Below are 16620 nucleotides of genomic sequence, written 5' to 3'. Positions count from 1 at the left end.
AAGAGAGTGCTATGTAAGTTAAAAGGTAAAGGACCCCTGGACGGTAAAGTCCAGTCAAAGGCGACTATGGGGTTGCGGAGCTCATCTCGCTTTCAGGCCGAGGGAGCGAGTGTTTGTCTGCAGACAGCTTTCTGGGTCATATGGCCAGCGTGACTAAACCAATTCTGGCGCAATGGGACACCGTGACAGAAACCAGAGTGCACGGAAACACCATTTACCTTTCTGCCACAGTGGTACCTATTTATCTACAGTACTTGCACTGGCATGCTTTTGAACTGCTAGGTTGGCAGGAGCTGGGACAGAGCAACGGGAGCTCACCCTATCAAGGGGTTTCGAACTGACAACCTTCCGATCGGCAAGCCCAAGAGGCTCAGTGGTTTAGACCATAACGCCACCCATGTCCTGAATAAACAAGCACACAATCACTGATAGGTCCACCTGCCATTGTGAGGCTCAAAGCAATGAAGATGATGCCTCCCCAGCTGTTGCCATTGGCTGTGGGTTTCTTGTGATGTCACAAACACCCTTGGCAACTGAGTGGATATAAAGGCAGGCCAGGAGGAAAGCCCTTTTCTATTTCCAGTAGGACACACCTGGCAATGGATGTGACATTCAGCACTGCCCAGATTTCTTCCACTTGGAGGAGGCAAAGTGGTGAATGGAAGGAGGAAATCCTCTGGCAGTGGGATGCCAGGGAGCGATAATAAGGCAAGTTTGCTTGCTTGAAGGCTGCTGGTATCTGTGATTAGAAGCTGGCGGACGTCTCATGATGGACCTAACAGTTGCTTCTGGCACAATGGGGCACCATGGTGGAAACCAGAGTGCACGGAAACGCCGATTCCCTTCCCGCTGCAGAGGTACCTATTTATCTACTTGCACTGGCATGCTTTTGAACTGCTAGGTTGGCAGGAGCTGGGACAGAGCAATGGGAGCTTACCCCATTGCAGGGATTCAAACCACCGACCTTCTGATCGGCAAGCCCAAGAGGCTCAGTGGTTTAGACCACAGCGCCACCCATGTCCCTATGTCTGTCTGTCTGTCTGTCTATCTGTCTATCTATCTATCTATCTATCTATCTATCATCTATCTATCTATCTTAATGTAAGAATCAATGGATGGATGGATAGATGTAGATATATTTATGTGTTCTCTTTGCTTTCAACAGATTTAGGCTGAAAAGGAGCATGTGCACTGAAAGTTAACAGCTGAGCAAACTTTTTAAAAAATGATGAATTACTCCACATTTACCGATAGCGAGGTCATCGGAAGGCACTTCCTCTTTAACTGCCAAATGACACATTGCCGTTCTGAATGCTCATGTATCCCATGTGACCCACTTGGCGTAACCAAAATGAAGGAGAGCAGCTGGAGAGAGCCGAAGAGAGGATGTGGTTACTACTCGGAGGAAGAGAAAGCAAACATTTAAAAAAAAAAAGAATGCTTTCTTCAAAGTCTTTTCCAGTCTATAAAATCTCTTCTTTAAGTGGGCTTGTGTACACAGAAGCTTGCCATAACAGGAAGTTAGTACCTTTTTGAACATCTCTTTCTACTTTTTCAACCACCCGTGCTACTATTTCCTTTCGTTTCCTTTGCCTGCGTTCTGTCATTCTGGTTTGGGGATCCCTTTTCTTTCATTAAAAGTACCCCACATCAAACGCTCGCTGAAACTAGCACAGAAGAAAGGAGCAGGGCATGATCCTGGCAGCATAAGCAAGGAAAGATACAACGGCCTGATAGGCCTCTCCTCTCACCAGGTGGCTCAGGACAGATGATGCTGTTCTGAGTAGCTAGTGATGCGGAAATGGACAAAGAGGTTTAGACACACTAAGTAAAAATACGATGTGGAAACTCGGAGGCTCAGAAGCTTTTATCTGGGCTGCAAACTAACCCTGGATATATCATAATAAAGCAATCCCTCTTTTTAAAAAGCTTTAAAAGTCTTTAGAAAAGAGATGGATTTCCACCCACCCCCTTCTAATTGAAGGGTTTGGGGGTTGCCTTATGCTTGTTTGTTTTCAGGACATCCTGGGATTCCTCATCAATTAATGGGGGGGGGGGAATCACTGGTCATTTTTTTTATGTGTTTTCTGTAGAATCCTCTTTATTGCAGGCAGTAATATTATAGCTGAATTCCAGGAATGAGCATAATTGTACCTTTTAACTAAATCAGTTTGACCTTTTAAACCTATAGCATGGCAAGCGAATCGTATTCCCTTTTTCGTTGTTAATGTTTGTGCTTGTAGTTGAGTGGGCTGTTCTGTCTGAAGGTCAGTTTTTTAATGTCAGCTGGGTGGAACTTTGTGTTGTTGTTTTATTATTACCACCCAGTGCTTTTTTTCTGGGGGTGCGCAGGGGTACGCATACCCCTCAACATTTTGTGAATCTTTGTACTTTTGTCCATTTATGGTATTTATTTCCCCCGATTCAAACCTAGCCAGCATCTTAAAAAGTAGAGACATCACCTTACCAACAAAGGTCCGTATAGTAAAAGCTATGGTTTTCCCAGTAGTGATGTATGGAAGTGAGAGCTGGACCATAAAGAAGGCTGATCGCCGAAGAATTGATGCTTTTGAATTATGGTGCTGGAGGAGACTCTTGAGAGTCCCATGGTCTGCAAGAAGATCAAACCGATCCATTCTGAAGGAAATCAGCCCTGAGTGCTCACTGGAAGGACAGATCCTGAAGCTGAGGCTCCAATACTTTGGCCACCTCATGAGAAGAGAAGACTCCCTGGAAAAGACCCTGATGTTGGGAAAGATGGAGGGCACAAGGAGAAGGGGACGACAGAGGACGAAATGGTTGGATAGTGTTCTCGAAGCTACCAGCATGAGTTTGACCAAATTGCAGGAGGCAGTGGAAGACAGAAGTGCCTGTCGTGCTCTGGTCCATGGGGTCACAAAGAGTCGGACACGACTAAATGACTAACAACAACAACAATGTCCCCCGATTAGAACTGTAAAATGGTGATATTCTTGAGTCAAAATGAGAGTACTCCTAAACATTGTTTAAGAAAAAAGCAATGTTACTACCACTGTTATAGCATGGTTTGTTTGTTTTTCCTTTGGTTTTGAATATGCTGTGATGGAGTGTTATGGCTTTTTAATTGCAGTTTGGCACTATGGGGTGCCTATGAGCAAAGAATGTAGTAAAGATGTTTGCTAAATTTACAAATGACACCCTTGTGTGTGGTACGTATCTAATGAAATGTATTTAGTATGAGAAGGGGAGAGATCAGATTGACTAGTGAGCAGCAAAGGCAGAGCCTGAGTGAGCAAAACATCGTGTGCATTACAGCAAAATTTTGTTTAAGTATCACATTTGTTATAGCATCATTATAGACCCTTGACAGATGGGCCAGTTTATTCTCCCATAGTGAGCCATTGCACATAGAAGTTCAAGAGAAAGTCCGGTGATTATGAGGAGGAGAAATTTATTTATACCTGATGGGACTGAAGGTAGCTTAAACACAAAAATAAAAATGCTGAAATGGTAGGGAAAAATAATTTAAACAAACAATTAAACATTGAAATGATTAAAATGATATACATATTTTAAAAATCTATTAAAACCACCCCAATAATCACAGTAAAAACAGTATGGCACCAGCCCATTAATTAAAAGCAGTCCATTCCCAAAAGCCTGTTGGAGCAAGAAAGTCTTCACCTGCTAGCAGAAAGACAAGGAAGGAGCCAGGAAGGAGCCATGTATTGTGACCTTAAAACTCTCCAACTCTCTTTATGATGTTATGAAAAGAACAATCACCATTCTTTCTGCTCTGAAGCCTTCTCACAGATGCCTAAATCTCCTCCTCCCCTGGGCCCTTTCCAAGCAATCTGAGACTATGCCAATGCCTCTGTCTCTGCTCCTCCCTCTTCATCCCTCTTTGAGTCCTGGGAGGCTGATGGAAGGGAAGCTTGTTGCAGCAGGAGACACCCTGGCTTCTTCAGCAACCTGACTCATCTCTCTGCCTCTTGGTCTGCCTCCTCTCTTGTTTCAGCATCTGCCTCTGATTCTGCCACAGACTCTCCTAGCTCACTAAGCCCTATTACTCCTTCAGCATCTGCCACCTCCTCTTTCCAGTCGTCTCCCTCTTCTCCCTCTGACTGTGGGGATGATTAGGGAGGCAGGAGAGGATATATTATTTAGCAATATCCTTCCTAACTTGCACTAGCAAGTTCCATATCAAACATCCCCCTTTTTAAATTATGCAGCGATCAGCTTGTTGCTGACTCATCGGAGTCTTACCATTAAAGATTCCTTCCTGGTAAAATCCCTTCTAATCCCACTTAAAAAGAATAAGCACAAGAATCTGATTAACGTTAATATAAAAGTAGTTTACTCACAGATTCATTCAGATTCACAGACATATCACTGAAGGCAGGCTTAGGTTACATAACAACTACAGTGGTACCTCGGGTTACAGACGCTTCAGGTTATGCGATTTTGGGTTGCACACCACGCCAAACCCGGAAGTACCGGAACAGGTTACTTCCAGGTTTTGGTCTCGTGCATGCGCAGAAGCGCTAAATCATGCTTTGCGCATGCACAGAAGCGCCGAATCGTGACCCGCACGTACGCAGAAGCGGCGCTGGAGGTTGTGAACGTGCCTCCCGCACGGCTCATGTTTGCAACCCAAGGTTCCACTGTAGAACTATTTCATAAAGAAGTTAGTCCCAAGTGACTGCATCAATAGGAGTATAGCATCTAGATCAAGGAAAGTAATAGTGCCACTGTATTCTGCTCTGGTCAGACCTCACCTGGAGTACTGTGTCCAGTTCTAGGCACCACAGTTCAAGAAGGACACTGACAAACTGGAACGTGTCCAGAGGAGGGCAACCAAAATGGTCAAAGGCCTGGAAACGATGCCTTATGAGGAACGGCTAAGGGAGCTGGGCATGTTTAGCCTGGAGAAGAGGAGGTTAAGGGGTGATATGATAGCCATGTTCAAATATATAAAAGGATGTCATATAGAGGAAGGAGAAAGGTTGTTTTCTGCTGCTCCAGACAAGCGGACACGGAGCAATTGATCCAAACTACAAGAAAGAAGATCCCACCTAAACATTAGGAAGAACTTCCTGACAGTAAGAGCTGTTCGACAGTGGAATTTGCTGCCAAGGAGTGTGGTGGAGTCTCCTTCTTTGGAGGTCTTTAAGCAGAGGCTTGACAACCATATGTCAGGAGTGCTCTGATGGTGTTTCCTGCTTGGCAGGGGGTTGGACTCGATGGCCCTTGTGGTCTCTTCCAACTCTATGATTCTATGATTCTATGACTGCGACTAAGCAGTCACTTCTCCAAGCACACAGCAACATGCAAACTGGAGAACACACACTGATCAGAACATGGAGGCCATGTGCGCCTCCATCGAAATACAACAGACCACACCCTCTTCAAGTCACATGTAGTGGAAGTCTCTCCCAGCTCAGGAGGAAACAGGAAGTCTTCTCCTGAATGGTAGAAAACATCCCCTAACATGTCCACTGTAGGAAAGTTGTACTTGACTGCAGTTTTACATCCCACACTGACTCGTCATCATCCCACCTCCAATCTCCTGGCTCCGAGCCTTCTTCCCTTGGGGGTTCTCCCATCTGGTGCCTCCCACCATTCTTCTGTGTCCAGCCAGTCCATGACTGGGAATGATGAACCTGTGGCCCTGAAGATATTGTTGGACTCCAGGCTCCCATAATTCCTAACCATTGGCCACAATGATTGCAACTGATGGGCTGCATCAATAGGAGTATAGCATCTAGATCAAGGGAAGTAATAGTGCCACTGTATTCTGCTCTGGTCAGACCTCACCTGGAGTACTGTGTCCAGTTCTAGGCACCACAGTTCAAGAAGGACACTGACAAACTGGAACGTGTCCAGAGGAGGGTAACCAAAATGGTCAAAGGCCTGGAAACGATGCCTTATGAGGAACGGCTAAGGGAGCTGGGCATGTTTAGCCTGGAGAAGAGGAGGTTAAGGGGTGATATGATAGCCATGTTCAAATATATAAAAGGATGTCACATAGAGGAGGGAGAAAGGTTGTTTTCTGCTGCTCCAGAGAAGCGGACATGGAGCAATGGATCCAAACTACAAGAAAGAAGATTCCACCTAAACATTAGGAAGAACTTCCTGACAGTAAGAGCTGTTCGACAGTGGAATTTGCTGCCAAGGAGTGTGGTGGAGTCTCCTTCTTTGGAGGTCTTTAAGCAGAGGCTTGACAACCATATGTCAGGAGTGCTCTGATGGTGTTTCCTGCTTGGCAGGGGGTTGAACTCGATGGCCCTTGTGGTCTCTTCCAACTCTATGATTCTCTGAGTCCCAACGACGTTCAGAAGGCTGCAAGTTCCTAACCCTTGCACTAAAATATGCAATGGAACAATTGCATTAACAATAATATGTGAAGGATGTTAGTTATAAGAATTGTGTTGTTTCATATATTGCTATTGTCTGTTTGTCAGTTTATAGTTTGTTTATTTGATTGTATGTTTGTTGGTTGGTTGGTTGGTTGGTTGGTTGGTTGGTTTGCTTTCCTGGCATAAGTGTATCTATTTTAAAACAATAAAGATATGCATAGAAAAAAAATAACAATAATATGTGAAGCAGCAGCAAAAAGCATAACACAAATTAGAATGCCTGGGGTAACTGAAACGCCTTAAACTGGATTGTGTGTGTTTTTATTGTTATTTTAGCTGTGCGGTTATTCCGTGTAACCCCTTGCTGAGCAAGTATGGGAAAGTGGCCTAGAAATGTTTTCAGTAAATTAAAAGAAAGAAAAAACGCACCTTTCCCCTCTGCACAGGAGAATCTCACAATACTGAAAAATCCCTCGGTTGGAACATTCCATTCTGGGCAGCAGCTTCCCAGCATGCCAGTCCATGTAGGGGCTGCATGCCTGGGTGGCCTATCAGCAAAACGTTTCCTCTCCATATCTCCGTTTCCTGTGCAACGTCATCTGCCTTCTGTCAGATAGTAGGTTACTGTGACAATGAGTGGATATGTAATATGCAAGTGAGCAATGACAGAGCAGAAAAACCCTGCGCTGTTTTACTCAGAACTGCTAATTGCTGGCCCTCAGTTTGTTTCCAAATGCACTAGGAAATTCAATTTCCCTAATGACTAGTTAATGGGTGTGCGTCTCTGTGTGTGTGTGTGAGAGAGAGAGAGGGAACGAGAAAGAGAAAGAGAATGCCTGCACAAAATAAAAACAAGAGGAAGACTGCTTTTAATCAACAGGGACTTGAACAGATGCTGGCTGTGTATCTCTTCCTCCTGAACCCTGTAATTTCAGCATTTCCCGTTCTTCCCACTCCTTCCAGGTGCCTTTTTCATCCAGCTCCCATGAGCCAAATCCCTGGCATCGCCCCATTTAGTTATACACTTGGCCACTGCTGACTGAAGGAGACAACAACAAAAATTCCCATTTTATGGATGCTGTAGGCTAATCCTAAGCAAAATCACTCACTCTGCCAAGATAAGGGATATCTATTTGGATTACTAGAAGGACATTAGAATAGTCATATTGTGCTGTCCGAGTGACTAAAGGTTAAAGCCTGGGCTTAGGAGGGAAATTTGGAAAAGTTACATCCTGCAGAAGGGGGGAAACTCTTCTGGAGTGCATCTGTTAAACACTTTGAATAATTGTTGTTATCTGTAATCCAATTGTTATCCAATCCAATTGTCAGATAGGGAGGCGGGAGTTCCTTTTATCAATTTTCCATTTCTTCCAGTTATTTTTTCTCTGTTCATTTTTCTTTCTCTTTTTTATACAACTGTGTTTTGTAAGAAGAAGAAGAAGAAGAAGAAGAAGAGTTTGGATTTGATATCCCGCCTTTCACTCCCTTTAAGGAGTCTCAAAGCGGCTAACATTCTCCTTTCCCTTCCTCCCCCACAACAAACACTCTGTGAGGTGAGTGGGGCTGAGAGACTTCAAAGAAGTGTGACTGGCCCAAGGTCACCCAGCAGCTGCATGTGGAGGAGCGGAGACGCGAACCCGGTTCCCCAGATTATGTGACTACCGCTCTTAACCACTACACCACACTGGCTCTCGTTTCCTCATGAGCATTCTTTTCTTTTGCTTTATTTTCCTCCTTTTTTGATATATTACTTTTTATTATAAGGGATGGAAGGATCTGTCCATTTTGCTTCTCTCAGTTTCTTCAATTCAGTTCTCCACATTGCTGTTGAGATTTGTAGGTTTTTCCTTTTCTTTTTTTAAAAACCCTCATGAAAAAAAATTCAGCGATTTAGTGCACAACATGGCAACCCATGCCCCAGCATGGCCTAATGGTACAAAACATGCCAGGACGCCATTCAAATTTCAGTAATGGCACAACCGGGTGGAATAACTTTGAATAAGCTTCTGTCTCTCAGCCTTCAGATCTCTTGTGTAACAGAGGCACAACCTGTCTAACAGGTTTGTAGTTAAGGATCAGTGATAACACACAGCTTTCACTAAATATAGAAGGGGGAGGTTTTTTAAAAGAAAACAACCACATATGCGCATAAAATCAGATGATGCTCCCATACAGTATAACATGCATGATAACTGAGCACTTAAACAGTTGTATTAAAGGGATCAGCAGTGTCAATCACACATTTTGCTTAAAATGATCTTGCATCTATTGCATCTATAATAATGATGACACCTTAGTTGGACACTTCATTAAGATTTAAAGGTAAAGGTACCCCTGACCATTAGATCCAGTCGCTAACAACTCTGGGGTTGCGTGCTCATCTCGCTCTATGGGCCGAGGGAGCTGGTGTTTGTCCACAGACAGCTTCCGGGTCATGTGGCCAGCAGGACTAAGCTGCTTCTGACGAACCAGAGCAGGGCACAGAAACACCATTTACCTTCCCACCAGAGTGGTACCTATTTATCTACTTGCACTTGATGTGCTTTTGAACTGCTAGGTGGGCAGAAGCTGGGACCGAACCACGGGAGCTCACCCCATTGCAGGGATTCAAACTGCTCACCTTCTGATCGGCAAGCCCTAGGCTCTGTGGTTTAGACCACAGCGCCACCCACGTCCCTTTCATAGATTTACTTTTCTTTAAATTAACACTTCAGGGATGGAGAACCAAGTCTAGGTGTTGTTGGTCTCCCATTATCCCTAACCATTGAGCATGCTGGCTCGACCTGATGGTAGTTTGAGTCCAATAACACTTTAGAGGGCCACAGGTTCCCCATTCCTGTGATAGATCCCTTTACAATTCATAGGTCAATCAATACTCGATATTTTCAGAAGGCTTTCCACTTAAGGACAGATAAGTGCACAGGCAAGCTGTATGCCCAGTCGACAAGGCATCTGGCATACTGTGTCCAGTTCCGGGTGCCGCAATTTAAGAAGGATATTGACACGCTGGAACGTGTGCAGAGGAGGGCAACCAAGATTGGTGAGGGTCTGGAAACGCAGCCTTATGAGGAATGGTTGAAGGAGGTGGGTATGTTTAGCCTAGAAAAGAGGAGACTGAGAGGAGAATCATAGAATCATAGAGTTGGAAGAGACCACAAGGGCCATCGAGTCCAACCCCCTGCCAAGCAGGAAACACCATCAGAGCACTCCTGACATATGGTTGTCAAGCCTCTGCTTAAAGACCTCCAAAGAAGGAGACTCCACCACACTCCTTGGCAGCAAAGATATGATATGATAGCCATCTTCAAATAGCTCAAGGGGTATCACATGGAAGAGGAAAGAAGCTTGTTTGGTCCTGCTGTGGAGGTTAGGACTCAAACCAATGGCTTCAAGTTCCAAGAAAGGAGATTCCGACTAAACATCAGGAAGGACCTTCTGACAGTAAGAGCTGTTTGACAGTTCAACAGACTCCCTTGAAAGTTTGTGGACTCCTTTCCTGGAGGCTTTTAAGCAGAGACTGGATGCATTGCAATGGGTTGGACAACTAAAATTCTATGATGATATGAAGACTCAGGGCTCTCTACTACTATTCTGGAGTTAGCCCAAGTTCCTTTCTGTTTGCTAAAATGTACGTTCATGTGCGTTAAAATCTACACATTCACAGCCACTTGATTGCAGGGTTTCGTCTCTCCATATCGACCTTGATCCTAGCAAAGTCCAGCTTCCACTCCCTTAAAGCTCCAGCATTAGAAGTTGACCAATATGTGGAAAATAAGTCACTGCCAATGCTAGTTATAAGCTAAAGAAAGCTCAGAGTGAGCACTCGGACGTGCAGTGATGGCAGTGTGACAAAGTGTGATTTATTGTTTCTGATATGCATGGAAGGAGGTTTGGCCTCCTGCCTGACTCTGCTTGGTCTGTTGCTTTCCTTGGACAAACCATCCACTTGTACGAAAGACAAAATGTTTAGCACTAGAACCTGTTTTCATCACAATAGATGTAGGGCAAAGCTGACAAATTGCCTCAACTGTTTCCAACTCTCTTTCTAATATGCACTTTCTAATATGCCCTAACCCTAACCCTTCTCGTTCTTTCTCTGAACCAGGCTTAGACTGGACAGCCCTTTAAGTAGAGGGCTGTTTCTGTAAAGTAGGACACATGGCCACCCTACAACAGAGCCTTTTATCTCCATTGGCTGAGCTACTGTAATCCTAAGGGTCACTGGTGCCAATGCCAGATTTACGTATAAGCTGAACAAGCTATAGCTTAGGGCTCCACTCCCTTGGGGCCCCCAAAAAAATTTAAAGGAAAAAAACCTAGATGTGCATTTCCAAAATCTAAGATAAGTTCAACAATTACTTTGATAAAATACATATTTTATTGTGTGCAAATGGCTTTAGATACCGATTAGGTCCATAAATTACCATATAAAAAGGTAAAGGTACCCCTGCCCGTACGGGCCAGTCTTGACAGACTCTAGGGTTGTGCGCCCATCTCACTCAAAGAGGCCAAGGGCCAGTGCTGTCCGAAGACACTTCCGGGTCACGTGGCCAGCATGACATCGCTGCTCTGGCGAGCCAGAGCTGCACACGGAAACACCGTTTACCTTCCCGCTAGTAAGCGGTCCCTATTTATCTACTTGCACCCGAGAGTGCTTTCGAACTGCTAGGTTGGCAGGCGCTGGGACCGAACAGCGGGAGCGCACCCCGCCACGGGGATTCAAACCGCCGACCTTTCGATCGGCAAGCCCTAGGCACTGAGGCTTTAACCCACAGCGCCACCCGCGTCACAAATTACCATATACTGTAGCATATATTTAACACAAAAAACAGCATCGTTTTGTTGTGGACAAAGGACAGCTGGACATATAAAGGGCCCTATTACCTTCAGTAGCTTAAGGTAAAGAGACCCCTGACCATTAGGTCCAGTTGTGGCCGACTCTGGGGTTGCGGCACTCATCTCGCTTTACTGGCCGAGGGAGCCGGCGTACAGCTTCCAGGTCATGTGGCCAGCATGACTAAGCCGCTTCTGCAAACCAGAGCAGTGCACGGAAACACCGTTTACCTTCCCACTGGAGCAGTACCTATTTATCTACTTGCATTTTGATGTGCTTTCGAACTGCAAGGTTGGCAGAAGCAGGGACCGAGCAACAGGAGCTCACCCCCTCATGGGGATTCGAACCGCCGACCTTCTGATCGGCAAGTCCTAGGCTCTGTGGTTTAAACCACAGCGCCACCTGCGTCCCTTTCAGTAGCTTAGGCCCTCATCAAACCTAAATCCAGCCCTGCTGGTTGCTGCTGGCTGAGTTACTTCAATTTTGAGAGACTTGAAAAAGCCTGTCAACAGACATTTGGGCTTCATATTGTTATAGATTGGGGGGGGCTAAACCCTAGAAATTAATAAATGGTGGGCTTTTGATTAATTAGGGTGTGGATGAAAATCTAAGCTGCAGAGCTGTGCCAGACGAGTCCCTGGGCTGGCTTCTGCAAGCCAGCCTGGCTGGCCTAGCAAAGAACAAATCTCTTAGCATGCCAAAGGGGGTTGATGGGTCATCTGAGATGAATCCTTTGGCCTGGGGAGACAGATGTTGCCAAGGTGATGGGGTATGTGTTTGAGGTGACAGGAAAAGAGAGGTTTTTTAGCAAAGTGTTCTGGGAAGAAGGAGAAGGAAGAGGAGAGACTGGGATCCATTTTGGGCAGGTTGGCTGAAGGCTGGCTGGGAGAGATGCCTTGGATTCCAGGGCTGCATTTCTGGGGGGGAAAGCCCCACTAGAAAGGATCATGCTGAAAGATCTGGACTCCCTTCAGGCAGACTGAAAGTGTGAATAGGTAAATTAACCATATTTCTGAAAGCTATGACAGTCTCCACCATGTCTCAATTCTCCAAAGGAACACAAAGGCTTGGTGTGTGCCTGGAACCCAATGGTTTTTTGTTGCCTCTTGGCAGAAAGAAAGGGAGGCTCCCAATTTTTGTAACAATATATTTCTAGCAGGGTACTGACCTGACATGAACTGCTATGAATTTCCTTCTGTGGCTGTGGCATCCAAATTTAAGGCCACCCACGGTGAAGTGATCATTTGGTGTTCTTTTCATTTCATTATTAGAAATGTATGGCTCTTTCAGAGCTGGACAGCCAGTTCAACTATTATTTCAAAGTTCTGGGCGTTCGCCAATACTGCCATATAGATCAGATTGTGACCATTTTATTTGTGTCTTTCTCAGCTATTTGGAAAGAAGCTTCTCCCCACTCCCCATTAATTGATTCTGTTCATTCAGAACGTGGAGCTAGGAAACACGATGATTTGTATGCAAGCTGCTTTTACATCTCTCAGGACACTTATGCATGCCAAATTGTGCCAGTTTGGGGGCGGGTTGACGCATTTTTTTTCATTTAATAGAAATATGACTTTTCTCCTTCTGCAAGCAAACAAAACGATAATTCACGCTTGACATTGCCTATGTGAGCTGAAGAACAATGTCCACTAGCTTTAATTCATTTTGCCCATTAACATTCCAATTCAATGTGGTACAATTTTCATTTGGACTGATATTTCCTAATGTTGCCTTGAACAAATCTCAGGTGCAAGACCCATTGCTCTTGTAGTTTACCTGTCACATACAATCTTAAAACAGCTGCAGCGCCCAGAATTCTTTGAGGGGGGAAATGGACTTTGAATGTGCTTCAAAGATATAGTGTGTATTTAGCCAAAGCAATAAATAAATAAATAACTCACAGAGGACGTGGGGACTCTAAATGCACTTCCACTGAGGCCACTGAGGGGTTTTGTGTTTGTGTGTTTGAATATTCTTTTTAAAAAGCCATAGAAAATCTGCTGAAAAGTCCGGTTGTCGTTTTCACAGTGCTAATTATAATACCAGTGAGAGTTAATTATATAATAGCCATCTGGGGAAATCTATCAATTGAGTCAACAATCTGGAAAGGACTTTAAGCCGTGATGTGATTAGATTGTTACATAATGTTATCCCAGGTATCCTTAGATGGATAGAAGCTAACTTGAAAATACAACATGGTTTGGCTTGATTAAAACGGCCAAGCAAAGGCTGGGGTCCAAATGAATGAACAACATGGAGGAAAGAGAGAGAGATGCGTACAGATAGAGCATTGCTTTCATTTTTGCTGTAGCAGTTCCTACTTTCAAACAGGCTATAGCTCTGCAGTAGAAGAATCTGCACCAGCTGCTGGGTCAGGTGAAAGGCTCATCTAGTCCAATATCCTGTTCTCACAGTGGCCAACCAGATGCTATTCACAAACAGGACCTGAGAGCAAGAGTACTCTTGCCCCCCATGCAATTCCCAGCTTCTTATTCATAAACCTGTCTCTGAATCCACCTACAGCAGGCATAGGCAAACTCGGCCCTCCCGATGTTTTGGGACTCCCATCATCCCTAGCTAACAGAACCAGTGGTCAGGGATGATGGGAATTGTAGTCTCAAAACATCTGGAGGGCCAAGTTTGCCTATGCCCGACCTACAGCACCTGCTGTCACCTCCTCACACTACCAAGAGGGAAGAGCCAGTGTGGTGTGATGGTTAGAGTGCTGGACTATGACCTGGGAGACCAGGGTTCAAATCCCAAGGGAGCAGAAAAGACTGTTTCTGTATATGACCACGGCTGCACAAATGTTATTGGCCCAGAGATGGAAAGACGATAAAGTCCCGACCAGAGAAGAAAGGCAGATTACCGTTAAGTTGATGGATTGTGCCGAAATGGCAAAAATGAACGGAAGAATCAGAAATCAGGAAGACCAAAATGTTAATAAGGAATGAGGAAATTGTACAATTTATCTTAAAAACCATTGTAAACAGTTAAAATCGTTAGTAGGATTGGAATAACACTTGTAGTTTAATGGTGAATTTTGGATATAATGGAGATGTAAAAGGTTTGGATTATTATAAAAGATGCAGGAGGACATGATTAACAATGGTACCCACAAAGGGAAGGAGGGAAGTCCAGGAGATTCTTTGGAATCTTGATTGTATGTTGTATTTTGGATATGTAGTTGAAAAACTTTAATTTGAAAAACCAAAAAAATTATTTTACAAATTCCCACCCAGCCATGAAGCTCACTGGGCGACCTTGGGCCAGCCAACATCTCTGAGCCTAACCTACCTCACAGGGTTGTCGGGAGGATGAAATGAGAAGGAGAGGAACCACATATACCACCTTGAGCTCCTTGGGAGATAAAGGTGGTCAATAAATGAACAAAAAAATGCCTGATATCTGGACTGTGTCATCAACTGTCAGAAGCCAGAGGAACCTGCAGATCAGTGGAATGGTGGCTGCTACTTCAGACTTGTGTCTTTCTCCTCAGCCACCCCTTGAATGCACCTGCTCTTCTTTCTCCACTGTCCCTCTGAAGGGAAGAACCTAGAACCTTGTAATGGAAGGCTCAGAAGCCATACTAGTCAGGAAACAGGCCTTATCAATTCTCTACAAAGAAGAACAAAACAGCAAAAAGGAACACTTCGCTCCACCTTAACACCACCAAGTCCACCACATGGTTGCCCATGGATGTAATGACAAAATTGCCCTGGCACTCTTGAAGTCTTTCCCCTAAATGTCCCCTTGCTCACGAGGTGGCAACTAGTACGTTTACACTCACCTCCCCAAAAGAGAAGGCCCTGTTCTCATGTTGCCACCCTCCGAACCTCTCGAGGAAGAGGCACACAAAGGAGGGCCTCAGAAGATGATCTCAGGGTCCAGGTAGGTTCATATAGAAAGAGGCGGTACCTTGAGGTATTGCGGTCCTGAGCCGTTTAAAGCTTTATAGGTCAAAACCTATAAAGTGGGCCCGGAAACTAATTGGTAGCCAGTGCAGTTGGACCAAGATCGGTGTAATATAGGGCTCTATATGCTGCCACATATATCAATAGATATAAACTCAAAATGGTGCCAACCCTAAACAGTATGGCTGCGTGGTAGAGACCTCTTCCATGACAAATGTCCCATCTACCCAATACTCAGAGCCGACCCATTGAAGATAATGAACATGGCTAACTTAGTTTTGTTAATTTCGATGGGTCTACTCTGAGCAGGGCTCAGTTGATCACAACCCAATAGCTACTGTGGTTCTCAAAGGCCAAGGTCATTACATGCTTTTTACTGAAAATGTTCATTGGTTCTTCCTGCTTTTGATTCAGAAATGGTCCATTTAATAGTAAAGAAAAAAAATTATTAGCCTCCTTAAAACACCACCCTTGGGCTAGATTAGATTAAGATTTTTATTGGCTTTCCCTTCACAATGACAGCTAAACCTCCCTCAGGGGGAAAAATGCCTTGACGCAAGCAGGACTCTCCAGCAAAACTGCTCTTAAATAATTTTCACCACATCTTGACAAACCTTTGAGGTAGGAGACATTTATTACTGAGGACAACAGGCCATCGTTGCCTAACATGGCTAATAGCAACCTCGTCTCGCCCATACTTTCCCCATATTAAGATAATTGCCGAAAGTCATGAAAATCAGTGGGTTTAGATTGACACATTTCAGTTCTCAAAAGCGGATTAGCTTCTGTGCTCAGCAACAGCTCAACACCCTCATAAAATCAATGCCAAGATTCTAAAAAGGCATCAAACTGGCTCTACGCCCAAATACCAAAAATATTAAGCAGAAGATAGCAACAAGTGTGACGTAGCTCTTTATTTTCTGGAAAATGATATACAGCCTTCTAAAACAAAAGTCAGGTTACTCTGGTGAAGAGCACTTGACAGAGTCAGTATGGAGAACCTCTGGTCCACGTTTGACAACTGAAGCATTTTTCACTATGTGTCTATCGCTGTGACAAATTGTATCTCCCTGGGTGGTGAACAACACTGCGTCTATTGGGCATTTATTCAGCAGGTAGACACTGATGGGAATCGGTAAGAGGATATATTAATTATATTTAATCCTCTACAGACTCACATGTGTAGGTTAATAAACAAAGGGGGGTGACAGACTGGTACAGAATATTAAGTCCCATTGTTAGGTAGGTTAACGAAGCATGGGAATAGGCTCCAGGCCAGGCATAGGCAATCTCCAGCCCTTCAGATGTTTGCGACTACAATTCCCATCATCCCTGACCACTGGTCCTGTTAGCTAGGGATGATGGGAATTGTAGTCCCAAACATCTGGAGGGCCGGAATTTACCTATGCCTGCTCCAGGCAAACAGCTGCCCCTTCAAGGCTTCCCACTCACCAGTCATGGCGTGGAGCCAGAAAAGTCTAGGCAGCCTCAGAGATCATAAAAAGGCTCAGCTCCAAACAAGTTGTCCGCTCCC

At 44.6% G+C, this 16620-nt stretch overlaps 1 long non-coding RNA gene across 1 annotated transcript; it reads left to right on the top strand.

Annotated features, from left to right (window-relative positions):
- Positions 1-598: 598 nt before the first annotated feature.
- Positions 599-1454, top strand: LOC310660097. Its single transcript, XR_014503180.1, has 2 exons — positions 599-857; positions 1166-1454. It is a non-coding gene; the product is annotated as an uncharacterized lncRNA (long non-coding RNA).
- Positions 1455-16620: the final 15166 nt, after the last annotated feature.

The sequence above is a fragment of the Podarcis tiliguerta genome, assembly GCF_965153285.1.
Source record: "Podarcis tiliguerta genome assembly, chromosome: 11".
Lineage (NCBI taxonomy): Eukaryota > Metazoa > Chordata > Lepidosauria > Squamata > Lacertidae > Podarcis > Podarcis tiliguerta.
This window is presented reverse-complemented; position numbering and strand designations above follow the sequence as displayed.